The 18,844-nt window shown below is 41.9% G+C and overlaps 26 non-coding genes across 26 annotated transcripts; all 26 read right to left on the reverse strand.

The window, feature by feature from the left end:
- Nucleotides 1-1,733: 1,733 nt before the first annotated feature.
- On the reverse strand, nucleotides 1,734-1,805 carry TRNAT-UGU (transfer RNA threonine (anticodon UGU)). Its single transcript has one exon. It is a non-coding gene; the product is annotated as a tRNA-Thr (tRNA).
- Nucleotides 1,806-1,894: 89 nt separating this feature from the next.
- TRNAP-UGG (transfer RNA proline (anticodon UGG)) lies at nucleotides 1,895-1,966 on the reverse strand. Its single transcript has one exon. It is a non-coding gene; the product is annotated as a tRNA-Pro (tRNA).
- A 571-nt stretch (nucleotides 1,967-2,537) lies between these two features.
- On the reverse strand, nucleotides 2,538-2,609 carry TRNAP-UGG (transfer RNA proline (anticodon UGG)). Its single transcript has one exon. It is a non-coding gene; the product is annotated as a tRNA-Pro (tRNA).
- Nucleotides 2,610-2,858: 249 nt separating this feature from the next.
- On the reverse strand, nucleotides 2,859-2,930 carry TRNAT-UGU (transfer RNA threonine (anticodon UGU)). The gene has a single exon. It is a non-coding gene; the product is annotated as a tRNA-Thr (tRNA).
- An 89-nt stretch (nucleotides 2,931-3,019) lies between these two features.
- Nucleotides 3,020-3,091, reverse strand: TRNAP-UGG (transfer RNA proline (anticodon UGG)). Its single transcript has one exon. It is a non-coding gene; the product is annotated as a tRNA-Pro (tRNA).
- Nucleotides 3,092-3,662: 571 nt separating this feature from the next.
- Nucleotides 3,663-3,734, reverse strand: TRNAP-UGG (transfer RNA proline (anticodon UGG)). Its single transcript has one exon. It is a non-coding gene; the product is annotated as a tRNA-Pro (tRNA).
- A 1,215-nt stretch (nucleotides 3,735-4,949) lies between these two features.
- Nucleotides 4,950-5,021, reverse strand: TRNAP-UGG (transfer RNA proline (anticodon UGG)). Its single transcript has one exon. It is a non-coding gene; the product is annotated as a tRNA-Pro (tRNA).
- An 88-nt stretch (nucleotides 5,022-5,109) lies between these two features.
- TRNAS-UGA (transfer RNA serine (anticodon UGA)) lies at nucleotides 5,110-5,181 on the reverse strand. Its single transcript has one exon. It is a non-coding gene; the product is annotated as a tRNA-Ser (tRNA).
- Nucleotides 5,182-6,234: 1,053 nt separating this feature from the next.
- TRNAP-UGG (transfer RNA proline (anticodon UGG)) lies at nucleotides 6,235-6,306 on the reverse strand. The gene has a single exon. It is a non-coding gene; the product is annotated as a tRNA-Pro (tRNA).
- An 89-nt stretch (nucleotides 6,307-6,395) lies between these two features.
- TRNAP-UGG (transfer RNA proline (anticodon UGG)) lies at nucleotides 6,396-6,467 on the reverse strand. Its single transcript has one exon. It is a non-coding gene; the product is annotated as a tRNA-Pro (tRNA).
- Nucleotides 6,468-6,877: 410 nt separating this feature from the next.
- TRNAP-UGG (transfer RNA proline (anticodon UGG)) lies at nucleotides 6,878-6,949 on the reverse strand. Its single transcript has one exon. It is a non-coding gene; the product is annotated as a tRNA-Pro (tRNA).
- Nucleotides 6,950-7,681: 732 nt separating this feature from the next.
- On the reverse strand, nucleotides 7,682-7,753 carry TRNAP-UGG (transfer RNA proline (anticodon UGG)). The gene has a single exon. It is a non-coding gene; the product is annotated as a tRNA-Pro (tRNA).
- Nucleotides 7,754-7,841: 88 nt separating this feature from the next.
- Nucleotides 7,842-7,913, reverse strand: TRNAS-UGA (transfer RNA serine (anticodon UGA)). The gene has a single exon. It is a non-coding gene; the product is annotated as a tRNA-Ser (tRNA).
- Nucleotides 7,914-8,966: 1,053 nt separating this feature from the next.
- Nucleotides 8,967-9,038, reverse strand: TRNAP-UGG (transfer RNA proline (anticodon UGG)). Its single transcript has one exon. It is a non-coding gene; the product is annotated as a tRNA-Pro (tRNA).
- A 410-nt stretch (nucleotides 9,039-9,448) lies between these two features.
- On the reverse strand, nucleotides 9,449-9,520 carry TRNAP-UGG (transfer RNA proline (anticodon UGG)). Its single transcript has one exon. It is a non-coding gene; the product is annotated as a tRNA-Pro (tRNA).
- A 732-nt stretch (nucleotides 9,521-10,252) lies between these two features.
- On the reverse strand, nucleotides 10,253-10,324 carry TRNAP-UGG (transfer RNA proline (anticodon UGG)). Its single transcript has one exon. It is a non-coding gene; the product is annotated as a tRNA-Pro (tRNA).
- An 88-nt stretch (nucleotides 10,325-10,412) lies between these two features.
- TRNAS-UGA (transfer RNA serine (anticodon UGA)) lies at nucleotides 10,413-10,484 on the reverse strand. The gene has a single exon. It is a non-coding gene; the product is annotated as a tRNA-Ser (tRNA).
- Nucleotides 10,485-10,890: 406 nt separating this feature from the next.
- Nucleotides 10,891-10,963, reverse strand: TRNAP-UGG (transfer RNA proline (anticodon UGG)). The gene has a single exon. It is a non-coding gene; the product is annotated as a tRNA-Pro (tRNA).
- A 249-nt stretch (nucleotides 10,964-11,212) lies between these two features.
- TRNAP-UGG (transfer RNA proline (anticodon UGG)) lies at nucleotides 11,213-11,284 on the reverse strand. Its single transcript has one exon. It is a non-coding gene; the product is annotated as a tRNA-Pro (tRNA).
- A 571-nt stretch (nucleotides 11,285-11,855) lies between these two features.
- TRNAP-GGG (transfer RNA proline (anticodon GGG)) lies at nucleotides 11,856-11,927 on the reverse strand. Its single transcript has one exon. It is a non-coding gene; the product is annotated as a tRNA-Pro (tRNA).
- An 89-nt stretch (nucleotides 11,928-12,016) lies between these two features.
- TRNAL-AAG (transfer RNA leucine (anticodon AAG)) lies at nucleotides 12,017-12,088 on the reverse strand. The gene has a single exon. It is a non-coding gene; the product is annotated as a tRNA-Leu (tRNA).
- An 89-nt stretch (nucleotides 12,089-12,177) lies between these two features.
- Nucleotides 12,178-12,249, reverse strand: TRNAP-AGG (transfer RNA proline (anticodon AGG)). Its single transcript has one exon. It is a non-coding gene; the product is annotated as a tRNA-Pro (tRNA).
- Nucleotides 12,250-12,338: 89 nt separating this feature from the next.
- On the reverse strand, nucleotides 12,339-12,410 carry TRNAP-AGG (transfer RNA proline (anticodon AGG)). The gene has a single exon. It is a non-coding gene; the product is annotated as a tRNA-Pro (tRNA).
- A 1,054-nt stretch (nucleotides 12,411-13,464) lies between these two features.
- TRNAP-CGG (transfer RNA proline (anticodon CGG)) lies at nucleotides 13,465-13,536 on the reverse strand. Its single transcript has one exon. It is a non-coding gene; the product is annotated as a tRNA-Pro (tRNA).
- An 89-nt stretch (nucleotides 13,537-13,625) lies between these two features.
- On the reverse strand, nucleotides 13,626-13,698 carry TRNAP-CGG (transfer RNA proline (anticodon CGG)). The gene has a single exon. It is a non-coding gene; the product is annotated as a tRNA-Pro (tRNA).
- Nucleotides 13,699-13,787: 89 nt separating this feature from the next.
- On the reverse strand, nucleotides 13,788-13,859 carry TRNAP-UGG (transfer RNA proline (anticodon UGG)). Its single transcript has one exon. It is a non-coding gene; the product is annotated as a tRNA-Pro (tRNA).
- Nucleotides 13,860-18,844: the final 4,985 nt, after the last annotated feature.

The raw sequence follows: 18,844 nt of genomic DNA on the forward strand, positions 1-18,844 counted from the left end.
CCTGGAGTTCGTCAAATGCAATTGCGAGCGTGGACATTGTAAGCCTCCTTGCAAATGTGCCTCCCAAATACCGCGTATGCGTTGCACGGAAATGTGTTTATGTGGAGCGGATGATGTAAAATGTGAAAATGCATTTGTCGAAAATGAGAATGTTATTGTTTCAAGTGGCACTGAAGACAGTGATTGGGATATATAAAAATAATATTTCATATCATTGCATATATATCAAGTATTATAAAAAATTGAACCATTAAAATATATATTCTCAAATTAAAATTTTTTTCTTATTCTCTCCCAAACGTTATAATTTTATTTAAACCTTTTGTATTCTGATGTGTAAATGTCATTCTAAAAACGGTGAGTTTTCGTTTGATACCTCACACGACTTTTTTTTTCAATATATTAACAAAGTTCAATGAGGGTGGGCACGGTTTGCTTTGCTGTCCACCTGGCGGCAAAGTATGATGCATATCAACTGCAAACTTTATCTTAACTTACTTCAAACTCCCTTTAGCCTATTTAATACTTAAAATAATAAAAAATTCTTATTTTAATACTTAAAAAATAAATAAATATAACAAACCCACGCCAACTGAAGCGCTGCTTAGGAAATTCCTCAACTGAAAAATGAAAAACTTAAACTCTTGAAAATGTATTTAGGCTTACCTATAACCTTTCACGAGTAAAGTGAATGTCTTTGTCTGAAGAAGCAGATTAGCAGATCGTGATCGGACGAACTTCATATCCAGTTCATTTTAGTTCACATGTAGATCAAAATTTAATATTTTGAAGTCGCAACGCCTATTTAGCCATAGCCAACTGTATCACGCGCTCAACGACGCAACCTGCTCCTCTTGCAACCCTATACTCTCTTTGGTCGCTATTCATCATTCGAACCTACGTCATAAATGACGTAGCCACAAGTATAGACGAAACAGCATGAATATATATTTAGCATGAGCGAGAGGGGGTCTGTGCTGTGCATCGCCATGTTTGTGCCGTAAGTGTTGTGATTGTTGACGTAAAATGTCTACGGCCAAATAGCCTGGGTACTGTTTAGCTCGTGTTCGTGCGGGTATTTAGTTTAATTTAATGAAGTTCTAGCGTTAATTACAATCAAAAATAGTTTACTGCATTGATGAAAAGTGTTGAAACCATTGCGTTCGTAAGTCGTAAAAGAAACTTTCGTTTTATTCAGTTCCAATTGCAAAGGTAATCGAAAAGCTAATGTTTAACAACGAAGGCCCTTTCTTCAAAGAGAAGATCAGCCTGGGCAAGAATTATTTGAATTGTCTATTTTTTATTTAAAATAAATAAATAATCCTTGGCCTGGGTAAATGTTATTGAAAGGCTTGATCTTATACACAGTGGAAGATATATGAATAGAGTATGTTCGGAACATTTTATAACAGGTAATATTAGGGTTTGGATCGTTTGACTTTATTGGTAGAATTTCATACAGCCAAACTTACTGTCCAGTAGATGCAAATTTAGGAAGTGAACATTACATCAAACATATTATGTGAAACACCCAATAAGGCGCTCTGTCATAGTGCCTTCCTGGCTTATGATCCTGCGATAGAAAACACCTTAAATAGAATTCATTCCGCATTTTTGATATTTATATACAGGAAATAATTGCATACAAATATATATTATCACGTAAATAAAACTATGATGTAATAAGATATTGAATAATTTAAATAGTCATTAAATTACTTCTGCAAAAACTTGGGTCCGTCCGGGATTTGAACCCGGTACCACTCGCACACAAAGCGAGTATCATACCCCTAGACCAACGGACCATGAATGATACTGAAACTTGCTAAACTCGTAGGCCTACCTTGATGTTAGTTGCATTTAAATAGTCACTAAATTACTTCTGCAAAAACTCGGGTCCGTCCGGGATTTGAACCCGGGACCACTCGCACCCAAAGCGAGTATCATACCCCTAGACCAACGGACCATGTCTGTAACAAAATATGCTCAACTCATAGGCCTACCTTGTTGTTAGTTGCTTTTAAATAGTAACTAATTTACTTCTGAAAAAACTCGGGTCCGTCCGGGATTTGAACCCTGGACCCCTCGCACCCAAAGCGAGTATCATACCCCTAGACCAACGGACCATGAATGACACTGAAACTTGATAAACTTGTAGGCCTACCTTGTTGTTAGTTGCATTTAAATAGTCACTAAATTACTTCTGCAAAAACTCGGGTCCGTCCGTGATTAGAACCCGGTACCACTTGCACCCAAAGCGAGTATCATACCCCTAGACCAACGGACCATGAAAGATACTGAAACATGCTAAACTCGTTGGCCTACCTTGTTGTTAGTTGCATTTAAATAGTCACTAAATTACTTCGGCAAAAACTCGGGTCCGTCCGTGATTTGAACCCGGGACCACTCGCACCCAAAGCGAGTATCATACCCCTAGACCAACGGACCATGAAAGATACTGAAACATGCTAAACTCGTAGGCCTACCTTGTTGTTAGTTGCATTTAAATAGTCACTAAATTACTTCTGCAAAAACTCGGGTCCGTCCGGGATTTGAACCCGGGACCACTCGCACCCAAAGCGAGTATCATACCCCTAGACCAACGGACCATGTCTGTAACAAAATATGCTCAACTCATAGGCCTACCTTGTTGTTAGTTGCTTTTAAATAGTAACTAATTTACTTCTGAAAAAACTCGGGTCCGTCCGGGATTTGAACCCTGGACCCCTCGCACCCAAAGCGAGTATCATACCCCTAGACCAACGGACCATGAATGACACTGAAACTTGATAAACTCATAGGCCTACCTTGTTGTTAGTTGCATTTAAATAGTAACTAAATTACTTCTGCAAAAACTCGGGTCCGTCCGGGATTTGAACCCGGTACCACTCGCACACAAAGCGAGTATCATACCCCTAGACCAACGGACCATGAATGATACTGAAACTTGCTAAACTCGTAGGCCTACCTTGATGTTAGTTGCATTTAAATAGTCACTAAATTACTTCTGCAAAAACTCGGGTCCGTCCGGGATTTGAACCCGGGACCACTCGCACCCAAAGCGAGTATCATACCCCTAGACCAACGGACCATGTCTGTAACAAAATATGCTCAACTCATAGGCCTACCTTGTTGTTAGTTGCTTTTAAATAGTAACTAATTTACTTCTGAAAAAACTCGGGTCCGTCCGGGATTTGAACCCTGGACCCCTCGCACCCAAAGCGAGTATCATACCCCTAGACCAACGGACCATGAATGACACTGAAACTTGATAAACTTGTAGGCCTACCTTGTTGTTAGTTGCATTTAAATAGTCACTAAATTACTTCTGCAAAAACTCGGGTCCGTCCGTGATTAGAACCCGGTACCACTTGCACCCAAAGCGAGTATCATACCCCTAGACCAACGGACCATGAAAGATACTGAAACATGCTAAACTCGTTGGCCTACCTTGTTGTTAGTTGCATTTAAATAGTCACTAAATTACTTCGGCAAAAACTCGGGTCCGTCCGTGATTTGAACCCGGGACCACTCGCACCCAAAGCGAGTATCATACCCCTAGACCAACGGACCATGAAAGATACTGAAACATGCTAAACTCGTAGGCCTACCTTGTTGTTAGTTGCATTTAAATAGTCACTAAATTACTTCTGCAAAAACTCGGGTCCGTCCGGGATTTGAACCCGGGACCACTCGCACCCAAAGCGAGTATCATACCCCTAGACCAACGGACCATGTCTGTAACAAAATATGCTCAACTCATAGGCCTACCTTGTTGTTAGTTGCTTTTAAATAGTAACTAATTTACTTCTGAAAAAACTCGGGTCCGTCCGGGATTTGAACCCTGGACCCCTCGCACCCAAAGCGAGTATCATACCCCTAGACCAACGGACCATGAATGACACTGAAACTTGATAAACTCATAGGCCTACCTTGTTGTTAGTTGCATTTAAATAGTAACTAAATTACTTCTGCAAAAACTCGGGTCCGTCCGGGATTTGAACCCTTGACCACTCGCACCCAAAGCGAGTATCATACCCCTAGACCAACGGACCATGAAAGATACTGAAACATGCTAAACTCGTAGGCCTACCTTGTTGTTAGTTGCATTTAAATAGTCACTAAATTACTTCTGCAAAAACTCGGGTCCGTCCGTGATTTGAACCCGGGACCACTCGCACCCAAAGCGAGTATCATACCCCTAGACCAACGGACCATGAATGACACTGAAACTTGATAAACTTGTAGGCCTACCTTGTTGTTAGTTGCATTTAAATAGTCACTAAAGTACTTCTGCAAAAACTCGGGTCCGTCCGTGATTAGAACCCGGTACCACTTGCACCCAAAGCGAGTATCATACCCCTAGACCAACGGACCATGAAAGATACTGAAACATGCTAAACTCGTTGGCCTACCTTGTTGTTAGTTGCATTTAAATAGTCACTAAATTACTTCGGCAAAAACTCGGGTCCGTCCGTGATTTGAACCCGGGACCACTCGCACCCAAAGCGAGTATCATACCCCTAGACCAACGGACCATGAAAGATACTGAAACATGCTAAACTCGTAGGCCTACCTTGTTGTTAGTTGCATTTAAATGGTCACTAAATTACTTCTGCAAAAACTCGGGTCCGTCCGGGATTTGTACCCGGGACCACTCGCACCCAAAGCGAGTATCATACCCCTAGACCAACGGACCATGAATGACACTGAAACTTGATAAACTCGTAGGCCTACCTTGTTGTTAGTTGCATTTAAATGGTCACTAAATTACTTCTGCAAAAACTCGGGTCCGTCCGGGATTTGTACCCGGGACCACTCGCACCCAAAGCGAGTATCATACCCCTAGACCAACGGACCATGAAAGATACTGAAACATGCTAAACTCGTAGGCCTACCTTGTTGTTAGTTGCATTTAAATAGTCACTAAATTACTTCTGCAAAAACTCGGGTCCGTCCGGGATTTGAACCCGGGACCACTCGCACCCAAAGCGAGTATCATACCCCTAGACCAACGGACCATGTCTGTAACAAAATATGCTCAACTCATAGGCCTACCTTGTTGTTAGTTGCATTTAAATAGTAACTAAATTACTTCTGCAAAAACTCGGGTCCGTCCGGGATTTGAACCCTGGACCACTCGCACTCAAAGCGAGTATCATACCCCTAGACAAACGGACCATGAATGACACTGAAACTTGATAAACTTGTAGGCCTACCTTGTTGTTAGTTGCATTTAAATAGTCACTAAATTACTTCTGCAAAAACTCGGGTCCGTCCGGGATTTGAACCCGGGACCACTCGCACCCAAAGCGAGTATCATACCCCTAGACCAATGGACCATGTCTGTAACAAAATATGCTCAACTCATAGGCCTACCTTGTTGTTAGTTGCTTTTAAATAGTAACTAAATTACTTCTGCAAAAACTCGGGTCCGTCCGGGATTTGAACCCTTGACCACTCGCACCCAAAGCGAGTGTCATACCCCTAGACCAACGTACCATGAATGACACTGAAACTTGATAAACTTGTAGGCCTACCTTGTTGTTAGTTGCATTTAAATAGTCACTAAATTACTTCTGCAAAAACTCGGGTCCGTCCGTGATTTGAACCCGGGACCACTCGCACCCAAAGCGAGTATCATACCCCTAGACCAACGGACCATGAAAGATACTGAAACATGCTAAACTCGTAGGCCTACCTTGTTGTTAGTTGCATTTAAATGGTCACTAAATTACTTCAGCAAAAACTCGGGTCCGTCCGGGATTTGTACCCGGACCACTCGCACCCAAAGCGAGTATCATACCCCTAGACCAACGGACCATGAATGACACTGAAACTTGATAAACTTGTAGGCCTACCTTGTTGTTAGTTGCATTTAAATAGTCACTAAATTACTTCTGCAAAAACTCGGGTCCGTCCGTGATTAGAACCCGGTACCACTTGCACCCAAAGCGAGTATCATACCCCTAGACCAACGGACCATGAAAGATACTGAAACATGCTAAACTCGTTGGCCTACCTTGTTGTTAGTTGCATTTAAATAGTCACTAAATTACTTCTGCAAAAACTCGGGTCCGTCCGTGATTTGAACCCGGGACCACTCGCACCCAAAGCGAGTATCATACCCCTAGACCAACGGACCATGAAAGATACTGAAACATGCTAAACTCGTAGGCCTACCTTGTTGTTAGTTGCATTTAAATAGTCACTAAATTACTTCTGCAAAAACTCGGGTCCGTCCGGGATTTGAACCCGGGACCACTCGCACCCAAAGCGAGTATCATACCCCTAGACCAACGGACCATGAAAGATACTGAAACATGCTAAACTCGTAGGCCTACCTTGTTGTTAGTTGCATTTAAATAGTCACTAAATTACTTCTGCAAAAACTCGGGTCCGTCCGGGATTTGAACCCGGGACCACTCGCACCCAAAGCGAGTATCATACCCCTAGACCAACGGACCATGTCTGAAACAAAATATGCTCAACTCATAGGCCTACCTTGTTGTTAGTTGCATTTAAATAGTAACTAAATTACTTCTGCAAAAACTCGGGTCCGTTCGGGATTTGAACCCTTGACCACTCGCACCCAAAGCGAGTGTCATACCCCTAGACCAACGGACCATGAATGACACTGAAACTTGATAAACTTGTAGGCCTACCTTGTTGTTAGTTGCATTTAAATAGTCACTAAATTACTTCTGCAAAAACTCGGGTCCGTCCGTGATTTGAACCCGGGACCACTCGCACCCAAAGCGAGTATCATACCCCTAGACCAACGGACCATGAAAGATACTGAAACATGCTAAACTCGTAGGCCTACCTTGTTGTTAGTTGCATTTAAATGGTCACTAAATTACTTCTGCAAAAACTCGGGTCCGTCCGGGATTTGAACCCGGGACCACTCGCACCCAAAGCGAGTATCATACCCCTAGACCAACGGACCATGTCTGTAACAAAATATGCTCAACTCATAGGCCTACCTTAATGTTAGTTGCATTTAAATAGTAACTAAATTACTTCTGCAAAAACTCGGGTCCGTCCGGGATTTGAACCCTTGACCACTCGCACCCAAAGCGAGTGTCATACCCCTAGACCAACGTACCATGAATGACACTGAAACTTGATAAACTTGCAGGCCTACCTTGTTGTTAGTTGCATTTAAATAGTCACTAAATTACTTCTGCAAAAACTCGGGTCCGTCCGTGATTTGAACCCGGGACCACTCGCACCCAAAGCGAGTATCATACCCCTAGACCAACGGGCCATGAAAGATACTGAAACATGCTAAACTCGTAGGCCTACCTTGTTGTTAGTTGCATTTAAATGGTCACTAAATTACTTCTGCAAAAACTCGGGTCCGTCCGGGATTTGTACCCGGGACCACTCGCACCCAAAGCGAGTATCATACCCCTAGACCAACGGACCATGAATGACACTGAAACTTGATAAACTCGTAGGCCTACCTTGTTGTTAGTTGCATTTAAATGGTCACTAAATTACTTCTGCAAAAACTCGGGTCCGTCCGGGATTTGTACCCGGGACCACTCGCACCCAAAGCGAGTATCATACCCCTAGACCAACGGACCATGAAAGATACTGAAACATGCTAAACTCGTAGGCCTACCTTGTTGTTAGTTGCATTTAAATAGTCACTAAATTACTTCTGCAAAAACTCGGGTCCGTCCGGGATTTGAACCCGGGACCACTCGCACCCAAAGCGAGTATCATACCCCTAGACCAACGGACCATGTCTGTAACAAAATATGCTCAACTCATAGGCCTACCTTGTTGTTAGTTGCATTTAAATAGTAACTAAATTACTTCTGCAAAAACTCGGGTCCGTCCGGGATTTGAACCCTGGACCACTCGCACTCAAAGCGAGTATCATACCCCTAGACAAACGGACCATGAATGACACTGAAACTTGATAAACTTGTAGGCCTACCTTGTTGTTAGTTGCATTTAAATAGTCACTAAATTACTTCTGCAAAAACTCGGGTCCGTCCGGGATTTGAACCCGGGACCACTCGCACCCAAAGCGAGTATCATACCCCTAGACCAATGGACCATGTCTGTAACAAAATATGCTCAACTCATAGGCCTACCTTGTTGTTAGTTGCTTTTAAATAGTAACTAAATTACTTCTGCAAAAACTCGGGTCCGTCCGGGATTTGAACCCTTGACCACTCGCACCCAAAGCGAGTGTCATACCCCTAGACCAACGTACCATGAATGACACTGAAACTTGATAAACTTGTAGGCCTACCTTGTTGTTAGTTGCATTTAAATAGTCACTAAATTACTTCTGCAAAAACTCGGGTCCGTCCGTGATTTGAACCCGGGACCACTCGCACCCAAAGCGAGTATCATACCCCTAGACCAACGGACCATGAAAGATACTGAAACATGCTAAACTCGTAGGCCTACCTTGTTGTTAGTTGCATTTAAATGGTCACTAAATTACTTCAGCAAAAACTCGGGTCCGTCCGGGATTTGTACCCGGACCACTCGCACCCAAAGCGAGTATCATACCCCTAGACCAACGGACCATGAATGACACTGAAACTTGATAAACTTGTAGGCCTACCTTGTTGTTAGTTGCATTTAAATAGTCACTAAATTACTTCTGCAAAAACTCGGGTCCGTCCGTGATTAGAACCCGGTACCACTTGCACCCAAAGCGAGTATCATACCCCTAGACCAACGGACCATGAAAGATACTGAAACATGCTAAACTCGTTGGCCTACCTTGTTGTTAGTTGCATTTAAATAGTCACTAAATTACTTCTGCAAAAACTCGGGTCCGTCCGTGATTTGAACCCGGGACCACTCGCACCCAAAGCGAGTATCATACCCCTAGACCAACGGACCATGAAAGATACTGAAACATGCTAAACTCGTAGGCCTACCTTGTTGTTAGTTGCATTTAAATAGTCACTAAATTACTTCTGCAAAAACTCGGGTCCGTCCGGGATTTGAACCCGGGACCACTCGCACCCAAAGCGAGTATCATACCCCTAGACCAACGGACCATGTCTGAAACAAAATATGCTCAACTCATAGGCCTACCTTGTTGTTAGTTGCATTTAAATAGTAACTAAATTACTTCTGCAAAAACTCGGGTCCGTTCGGGATTTGAACCCTTGACCACTCGCACCCAAAGCGAGTGTCATACCCCTAGACCAACGGACCATGAATGACACTGAAACTTGATAAACTTGTAGGCCTACCTTGTTGTTAGTTGCATTTAAATAGTCACTAAATTACTTCTGCAAAAACTCGGGTCCGTCCGTGATTTGAACCCGGGACCACTCGCACCCAAAGCGAGTATCATACCCCTAGACCAACGGACCATGAAAGATACTGAAACATGCTAAACTCGTAGGCCTACCTTGTTGTTAGTTGCATTTAAATGGTCACTAAATTACTTCTGCAAAAACTCGGGTCCGTCCGGGATTTGAACCCGGGACCACTCGCACCCAAAGCGAGTATCATACCCCTAGACCAACGGACCATGTCTGTAACAAAATATGCTCAACTCATAGGCCTACCTTAATGTTAGTTGCATTTAAATAGTAACTAAATTACTTCTGCAAAAACTCGGGTCCGTCCGGGATTTGAACCCTTGACCACTCGCACCCAAAGCGAGTGTCATACCCCTAGACCAACGTACCATGAATGACACTGAAACTTGATAAACTTGCAGGCCTACCTTGTTGTTAGTTGCATTTAAATAGTCACTAAATTACTTCTGCAAAAACTCGGGTCCGTCCGTGATTTGAACCCGGGACCACTCGCACCCAAAGCGAGTATCATACCCCTAGACCAACGGGCCATGAAAGATACTGAAACATGCTAAACTCGTAGGCCTACCTTGTTGTTAGTTGCATTTAAATGGTCACTAAATTACTTCTGCAAAAACTCGGGTCCGTCCGGGATTTGTACCCGGGACCACTCGCACCCAAAGCGAGTATCATACCCCTAGACCAACGGACCATGAATGACACTGAAACTTGATAAACTCGTAGGCCTACCTTGTTGTTAGTTGCATTTAAATGGTCACTAAATTACTTCTGCAAAAACTCGGGTCCGTCCGGGATTTGTACCCGGGACCACTCGCACCCAAAGCGAGTATCATACCCCTAGACCAACGGACCATGAAAGATACTGAAACATGCTAAACTCGTAGGCCTACCTTGTTGTTAGTTGCATTTAAATAGTCACTAAATTACTTCTGCAAAAACTCGGGTCCGTCCGGGATTTGAACCCGGGACCACTCGCACCCAAAGCGAGTATCATACCCCTAGACCAACGGACCATGTCTGTAACAAAATATGCTCAACTCATAGGCCTACCTTGTTGTTAGTTGCATTTAAATAGTAACTAAATTACTTCTGCAAAAACTCGGGTCCGTCCGGGATTTGAACCCTGGACCACTCGCACTCAAAGCGAGTATCATACCCCTAGACAAACGGACCATGAATGACACTGAAACTTGATAAACTTGTAGGCCTACCTTGTTGTTAGTTGCATTTAAATAGTCACTAAATTACTTCTGCAAAAACTCGGGTCCGTCCGGGATTTGAACCCGGGACCACTCGCACCCAAAGCGAGTATCATACCCCTAGACCAATGGACCATGTCTGTAACAAAATATGCTCAACTCATAGGCCTACCTTGTTGTTAGTTGCTTTTAAATAGTAACTAAATTACTGCAAAAACTCGGGTCTGTCCGGGATTTGAACCCTGGACCACTCGCACCCAAAGCGAGTATCATACCCCTAGACCAACGGACCATGAATGACACTAAAACTTGATAAACTTGTTGGCCTACCTTGTTGTTAGTTGCATTTAAATAGTCACTAAATTACTTCTGCATAAAGTTGTGTCCGTCCGGGATTTGAACCCGGGACCACTCGCACCCAAAGCGAGTATCATACCCCTAGACCAACGGACCATGTCTGAAACAAAATATGCTCAACTCGTAGGCCTACCTTGTTGTTAGTTGCATTTAAATAGTCACTAAATTACTTCTGCAAAAACTCGGGTCCGTCCGTGATTTGAACCCGGGACCACTCGCACCCAAAGCGAGTATCATACCCCTAGACCAACGGACCATGAAAGATACTGAAACATGCTAAACTCGTAGGCCTACCTTGTTGTTAGTTGCATTTAAATAGTCACTAAATTACTTCTGCAAAAACTCGGGTCCGTCCGGGATTTGAACCCGGGACCACTCGCACCCAAAGCGAGTATCATACCCCTAGACCAACGGACCATGTCTGAAACAAAATATGCTCAACTCGTAGGCCTACCTTGTTGTTAATTGCATTTAAATAGTCACTAAATTACTTCTGCAAAAACTCGGGTCCGTCCGTGATTTGAACCCGGGACCACTCGCACCCTAAGCGAGTATCAGACCCCTAGACCAACGGACGATGTATGTAACAGAAACGTGGTCAACTCATAGTCTAACCCTGTAATCAGTTACATTAAAATAGTCACTACATTACTTCATGGAAAATGCGAGTCCGTCCGGGATTTGAACACGGGACCACTCGCAACCAATGCGAGTATCATACCCCTAGACCAACAGACCATGCATGTAGACGAAACATGGTCAACTCATAGTCCAACCCTGTAATCAGTTGCATTAAAATCGTCACTACATTACTTCATCGAAAAGTCGGTTCCATCCGGGATTTGAACACGGGACCACTCGCAATCAAAGCGAGTATCATACCCCTGGACCAACGAACCATGTATGCATTTGAAACATGGTCAACTCATAGTCCAACCCAGTAATCAGTTGCATTTAAATAGTCATTACATTATTTCTGCAAAAAGTTGGGTCCGTCCGGGATTTGAACCCGGGGTCACTCGCACCCCAAGCGAGTATCATACCCCTAGACCAACGGACCATGTATGTAACTGAAACATGGTCAACTCATAGTCCAACCCTGTAATCAGTTGCATTACAATCGTCACTACATTACTTCATCGAAAAGTTGGGTCCGTCCGGGATTTGAACCCGGGACCACTCGCAACTTAAGCGAGTATCATACCCCTAGACCAACGGACCATGTATGTAACGGAAACGTGGTCAACTCATAGTCTAACCCTGTAATCACTTGCATTTATGTAGTCACTAGATTATTTCTGCAAAAAGTTGAATCCGTCCGGGATTTGAACCCGGGACCACTCGCACCCTAAGCGAGTATCATACCCCTAGACCAACGGACTATGTATTTAACTAAAACATGGTCAACTCGTACTCCAAACCTGTAATCAGTTGCATTTAAATAGCCACTAGATTATTTCTGCAAAAAGTTGGGTCCGTCCGGGATTTGAACCCGGGACCACTCGCACCCTAAGCGAGTATCATACCCCTCGACCAACGGACCATATCTGCAACTGAAACATGGTCAACTCATAGTAAAAACCCAGTAATCAGTTGTTTTTAAATTGTCACTAAAATTTTTCTGCATAAAGTTGTGTCCGTCCGGGATTTGAACCCGGGACCACTCCCAACCTAAGCGAAGATCATACCCCTAGACCAGCGGACCATGTATGCAACTGAAACCTGGTCAACTTATAGTCCAACCCTGTAATCAGTTGCATTAAAATAGTCACTACAATACATTATCGAAAAGTTGGGACCGTCCGGGATTTGAACCCGGGACCACTCGCACCCGAAGCGAGTATCATAACCCTAGACCTACGGACCATGTATGTAACGGAAACGTGGTCAACTCATAGTCTAACCCTGTAATCAGTTACATTAAAATAGTCACTACATTACTTCATCGAAAAGTCGGGTCCGTCCGGGATTTGAACACGGGACCACTCGCAACCAAAGCGAGTATCATACCCCTAGACCAACGGACCATGTATGTAACTAAAACATGGTCAACTCGTAGTCCAACCCTGTAATTAGTTGCATTTAAGTAGTCACTCAAATACTTCTGCAAAGTTCGGTTTCGTCCGGGTTTGAACCCGGGACCACTCGCACCCTAAGCGAGTATCAGACCCCTAGACCAAAGGACCATGTTAGTATCAGAGACATGCTCAACTCATAGCCCTACCCTGTATATAGTTGCATTTAAATAGTCACTAAATATCTTCTGGAAAAATTCGAGTCCGTCCGGGATTTGAACCCGGGACCACTCGCACCCACAGCGAGTATCTTATCCCTAGACCAACGGACTATGTATTTAACTAAAACATGGTCAACTCGTAATCCAAACCTGTAATCAGTTGCATTTAAATAGCCACTAGATTATTTCTGCAAAAAGTTGCGTCCGTCCGGGATTTGAACAGGGGACCACTCGCACCCCAAGCGAGTATCATACTTCTAAACCAGCGGACCATGTATGCAAATGAAACATGGTCAACTCGTAGTCCAACCCAGTAATCAGTTGTATTTAAATAGTCACTAAAATATTTCTGCAAAACGTTGGGTCCGTCCGGGATTTGAACCCGGGACCACTCGCACCCGAAGCAAGTATCATACCCCTAGACCAACGGACCATATATGCAACTGAAACATGGTCAACTCATAGTAAAAACCCAGTAATCAGTTGTATTTAAATTGTCACTAAAATATTTCTGCAAAAAGTTGTGTCCGTCCGGGATTTGAACCCGTGACCACTCGCACCCGAAGCGAGTATCATACCCCTAGACCAACGGACCATGTGTGTAACAGAAACATGGTCAACTCATAGTCCAACCCTGTAATCAGTTGCATTTAAATAGTCACTAGATTATTTCTGCAAAAAGTTGGGTCCGTCCGGGATTTGAACCCGGGACGACTCGCACCCAAAGCGAGTATCATACCCCTAGACCAACGGACCATGTGTGTAACTGAATTGAATTTTGACAGTTTTTTGAATGAATATCGTTACATTTGTTTGAATTAAAGCAAAAAGTACAAAAATAATGGTTTCAGTGGTTATATTTGAAAATAGTGAAAAAATACTCAAAATGTGCTTCTCTGGTCGAGAAACGTCGATTTTGAAAATGGTATTAAAAATCGAGGTACATTTTTATTTATTGATCAATCGAGATGAAATCACTTTTATGAGTATTTTATATGTAATTAAGCTGAATTCGGTCAAACATTTGTCCAGAAAAAAATGCATTCAAAGAACCAAAAGGGATTGCGAGAAAATATGGCAAAATCTAAAAAAAAAGAGAAAAAAAACCGTGGAGGCAGCGAAAAAAATCATGGCAATTCTATATATCGCGCGTAGAAACGTTTCTCCTTTTTACAACATTTTAAGAGTCGGGAAAAAAGATCGGAAACTTATCAGCGTTTCGTCTAACGAGCTGCCTATGAGAGTGTAAACAATTTACTCTTGGCAAGCGCCTTGAGAATAAAACGAATCAGAATTTCACAAAATTCCTTCTTTGAAGTGTCCGATTTTAGAGCCTCCTTCGCCGTCTCACTGAATAAGGTATCAAAATTGTTGACGTATGCGCTATAGGTGGCGATATTGTTTCTCAAACCATGCATGGCCAAGAACAGTTACGATTAATAATTGTGTCTCTGTATACCCGTTGTTTGTGAAAGTTCTATCAGAAAAAAGTGGGATGTTCTTTGGGCGATTTCGAGTGGAAAATGCTTCACATGACATTGCGTCGTCCAGGCCACTGTTTTCTAGTTATGTTTGGAGTGTTTTAGGGCTGACCCCTTAATTAAATTACCATTGTCTTTCAGTTTCTCTTGTTAATTCTAATGGGTCATTCGTAAAAAACTCCAAACACAACTTGGAAAGGGTAGCCCGGACGACAATAGGTCATAGAATATTTTCGACTCGAAATCGCCATACATAAACACCCCTTAACTTCCAACATACCTTTTAAAAACGCACTGTTTATTTTATTTAGGCACGGGATTAAAGATTTTACAGTTAGAAGACGGTAAACATCATTATTCGCGCCTCTTCCGCTTGGTCTTACATGGACCGAAAAATAAACAAACGCTCAAGGTCTGTTTATCTTTTAAGTTGGGATAATGGAATTATCATAATTTCGGGAAATTACCAATTACCATTTTGAGATAAAATTTACTGTTTAGTGGGTATAAGTTTATAAGATATGTTCCATAAGTTTGACACTGAGTAATGCTTGAGACTCACTAAGAGTCGAGAACGACGTAGGAATTGACAACATACTTTTTAGCCTGTACCAAGCCATTGACAGTGCGTCACTTTACGAAAATCTATTATGTTTCACTCACGTCACTTTATGACAAGTTTTCAGTAACCAGTGATAAACTTATGGAACATATCATGAGAACTTATGGTATATATTTTTTATGGGTTTCCTGGAAACGTTCTTGTTTAAACAGAGTATAAAGTATAAACCTGCAGTCTTTTTAATTTTATCCTCCATGCCACCATGTTTAATTAAGGTTAGAGGTAAGTGTCCCAGGTTAGAACTGTCTAGTAAATTACAAAATTTCCTTTAGAGACCGAATAGATCGATAAGTTGAAACGGTTTTCTTTAACTGAACAATTTGCGGTACGTTTAGTTTTAGGACGCACATCCTTTCCGCATGGGAGGATTGACCTCCTCCGAGAAAGCTGTGCTCAGGCACCGCGGTGTACCGTAGATTTACCCCCGTTTTCACCACGCATGGATAGTGTCACCTCCTCCCAACTAGAATATTATTACACAATAGAGACTTAGTTGAGACGGGACTATTAGTTCACTTCTAAGTCGTTTTTACGGGCTTTTAATCGAATCCATCGGAATTCTGGTAGCAGTTCATGGGAGTCTAGGGTACGTGACCGGGAAATTTATTAGACGAACCATGGCTCAATTTTTCCCAGATTTAGCAGGGTACATCGACAGACTCATGACTTCATCGGTGAGAGCGAAAGAAAATGCACGTGGTGTATATGAAGAAAAAATAATGGAAAGCTTTTTATTTCCAGAGATATATCTCATCTTTGGTTCGCGATCTCCTCATTTGGTGATGAAAAAAAAACCTTTTGCTAGGTGTCCCTTACAAATATTTCTATTTCTAAATCATTTCCAGAAATGATATTTGAAACGTTTAAACATAGGCCTAGTAACATAATCTCCACTAAGTATGCCTTTCAAGAAAATTATAAGGGGAAACATATCCTTACGGTGCATTTACCTGCTCCGATATTGCTCTATTACTTCATGAAATCAGATAAAGAGCGCCAGGTCGTTCACAAAAGCCATATACGCATAATTTCGGAGAACTCTGTTTATAGAGGTTTCTTAGAAGTTTTAAGCCAAAACGTCTCTACATATTTAGCAAGCGATCCGTATTGATCCAGAGTTCATACGAAAGTTTTAATTGAAAACCCCCACTGTCACGTTATTCGAGACGAGATTTTTCCCGATAACCCAGTTAATTTTAGAACACAGAAATTTTAGAAATGTAATGAATTCATTTTAAGTTTGTACGGCTGAGGAAGAACCACGGTTCGAAAGGTCCCGAAAATAATTTTTAATTTGTAGTTTTTAATAAACTATTCTCCATGAAGTATACTCTAAGAAAAAAGGTTCTACTTTGCCGAGAAAAGGGTTCTTTACGCTTGTCCCCTATTTTAAACCCTTTTTTGATCTACAAAGAACTCATTGATATGAGTTCTCTATAAAGCCCTAAGGAGTTCATCTACGATCCGAGCTGGGGTTTTTCTTTGAACCAAGTTAGTTTCTTTTGGAATCGTATTAGGTTCCTCCCTGAATCATGTGGCGTGTACATCAGAACCTTGTTCAGTTGTAATCGGAAACATGTGTAGTTTGACTGAGAACCGTGTTGAGTTCGACTCTGAACCCAGCTTCGTACGGCTAAGAATTGTATTGCGTTAAACCCAGAACCCGGTTTAGTTCGACCCAGAACCCTGTTTAGTTATAATCCGAACGCTGTGTAGTTCGACTCTGAACCCTGTCGAGTTTGCCTCTGAACCCTGTTTAGTTATAATCAGAACGCTGTGTAGTTCGACTCTGAACCCTATCGAGTTTGCCTCTGAACCCTGTCGAGTTTGCCTCTGAACCCTGTCGAGTTTGACTCTGAACCCTGTCGAGTTAGCCTAAGAACCGTGTTGCAGTCAACCCAGAACCCGTGTAGCTCGACTCTGACTCCGGTTTAGTTCAAATCTGAACCTGATTTATTTTGACTCAGAACCCTCGTTTGTTTCAAATCCGTTGGAGATATATTATAGGGAGAGGGCAAACCCATTCTTGCCACGTCATAGGCTTATATCTTTTACCTCGATTCCAACCCCCTAACGGGGGAATTTCAGCATCGCGACTACAAACGCTCCCCTAAGTAGAGGTATAAAATGACGTCGGATGTTCTTTCCCTCCCTGACAAACGCCCTCTCCCTATAGCATATGTCCACCTCATAGAGGTTCTTATTTTAACAGTGTTAGGTTGCAATCATGACAATGATATTCAATTTTTCTCTCTTGGTGACTCTTTAAAACACTTCACCATGAAGTATAAGTTTACACTATATATAAATGTAGTAAAGCTGAATTAAAGAGTAAACACCAAATTTGAAATATTAATATAAAATAATTTCTTGGCATATTGAAATGAAAGAGAGCTTTATAGCTACAAAACTACTAAAGGAATCGTAATGCCGAAATATATTTAACATATTTTCATTTAATATTCAGCAATAAGAAAATGTTATGATTTTGTAAGAGATCAATTCATCCTACTCGCTTTCATATGCAATCTTCATTACTCGTTCTAAATAAACTTTCACTTGTGCCGTTCCAAAGAAAAGAAGATTATCTTAAATAATTAAATAAATATAATAGATATTAATTTTTTTAATCGTCAGTATTTTACCTTAATTCTAGTTAAGCCGTTTTAAGAAACATTATTCTTAAAATGAATTTAAACATAGCTATTGTTGACGTTTGACTTCTAGCGTATAGCGTTTTCACAATTTTTGGAAATTTAGGGTATACAAAGCGATTCATTCACAAATGATAAAAATAAGAACAATTGCGTAAGCATTTGGTGGAAGCCATGCCATTGGGAGGCTAAACGTTTCTCGTAACCGTAGCCGATCGCGCGTTCATCTTAACCCCAACGATGATAATGCAGTAGAAGCCAATGTTCCAGATTGGCGTGTATGTGGTATACACAGAAGACCAATGGTGTTGTCAGAAGCCAATAAGTACAGATTTGCGTGTATGTGGTATATACCATACGAAAGACAAGTGTGGAGATAGCGTAATGAAGTAGAATTTTCCTAATTTCTGTTAACTGCGAACGCGGTCCGGAAATTGCGAACACGGTTGCTCTGATTTGCCAACTGCGAACGCGGTGATAGACAGACACACACACATAGACACGTCCAGTGTTATACCTCTTCGTGACGTCATCGTCACTCGGAGAGGTAAAAACCAAGTAATTTTATGAATTCCTCTAATTTGAAGACATTCCAGCATATTGAACTCTCCGAGAATTATTTCCCAATGACTTAAAAATCAGAATAAGTATGAGTTCCTTCAAATATTTAGTATAAGGTAGTCCGAAGAATTATAAATTAATTTTGATTATTAAAATCTTTGGGATATTTTTAGAATGTTTCACAATGCAGGTAGAATTAATAGATGATATCTCTCTTCACCCTTCACGATCTAAGTTCATATCGAAAAACCTTTAACTTAAAAACACACCATATGAGGAAAAAAGTGTTAAGTAAAGCCCAAAGGTGTTTATCCCCACCATTCAAACAGTTTTATGTTGAACAACAATGCGATTCGGAATTGATTCGGTTAAAAACGGTTGTGTAATCGTTTCCAATGCGTTGGCAACGGTTGTGCAAGCTCG

This window comes from Phalangium opilio, unplaced genomic scaffold, assembly GCF_054372755.1.
Source record: "Phalangium opilio isolate 3A_F unplaced genomic scaffold, DU_Popi_V2 ptg000090l_1, whole genome shotgun sequence".
NCBI classification, from domain to species: Eukaryota; Metazoa; Arthropoda; class Arachnida; order Opiliones; family Phalangiidae; genus Phalangium; species Phalangium opilio.